Raw genomic sequence first — 1,019 nt, 5'->3', positions numbered from 1 at the left:
ACCACACCTAACTATGACCACACCCGAATACGACCACGCCTGACTATGACCTCACCTAACTATGACCTCACTTAGCTATGGCCACACCTATGACCACACTTGACTATGACCTCGCCTGGCTATGAGTTCATCTGGCTATGACCTCACCTGAGTATGACCACACCTAACTATGACCACACCTAACTATGACCACACCTATCTATGACCGCACCTGATTATGCCCACACCTAACTATGACTGCACCTAACTATGACCACACCTAACTATGACCACACCTAACTGTGACCACACCTAACTATGACCACACCTAACTATGACCACACTTAACTATGACCACACTTAACTATGACCACACCTAACGATGACCATACCTCACTATGGCCTCACCTGACTATGACCACATCTATAACCACTCTTGACTATGACCACATCTATAACCACTCCTGACTATGACCACATCTATAACCACTCCTGACTATGACCACATCTATAACCACTCCTGACTATGACCACATCTATAACCACTCCTGACTATGACCACATCTATAACCACTCCTGATTATGACCATATCTGTAACCGCTCCTATGACCACATCTATAACCACTCCTGACTATGACCACATCTATAACCACTCCTGACTATGACCATATCTATAGTCACTCCTGACTGTGACCACTCCTGACTATGACCTCTCCTGGCTGCGACCACACCTGACTAGACCAGCTAGAAAAGACCAAGTTTGCAACCAGCAAGATCAACTGAACCTGGGGAAGTTATTAAGGCAGTTTATCTTAGAGGACACGAAACTAGGGAAAGCACCAAGAAAATAGAAGTGGGGAGTGTGGAAGGGTTGACATCCGGGGTCCACGGATGGAGACCTGGAAACATGAAACAGAAGCAGAGAGAAGGCAAGAGAAAGAGGGGTGTACCTTGGGAAGTAGAAAACGAGGCAACATTAAAAACGAACCACTGGCCTCCACATGGCAGGTCTGGTAACTTAGGCTGACAGTGGTCGCAA

This window comes from Cherax quadricarinatus, unplaced genomic scaffold (genome assembly GCF_038502225.1).
Source record: "Cherax quadricarinatus isolate ZL_2023a unplaced genomic scaffold, ASM3850222v1 Contig616, whole genome shotgun sequence".
In the NCBI taxonomy this organism is placed as follows: Eukaryota; Metazoa; Arthropoda; class Malacostraca; order Decapoda; family Parastacidae; genus Cherax; species Cherax quadricarinatus.
Note: the sequence above shows the minus strand (reverse complement) of the source record.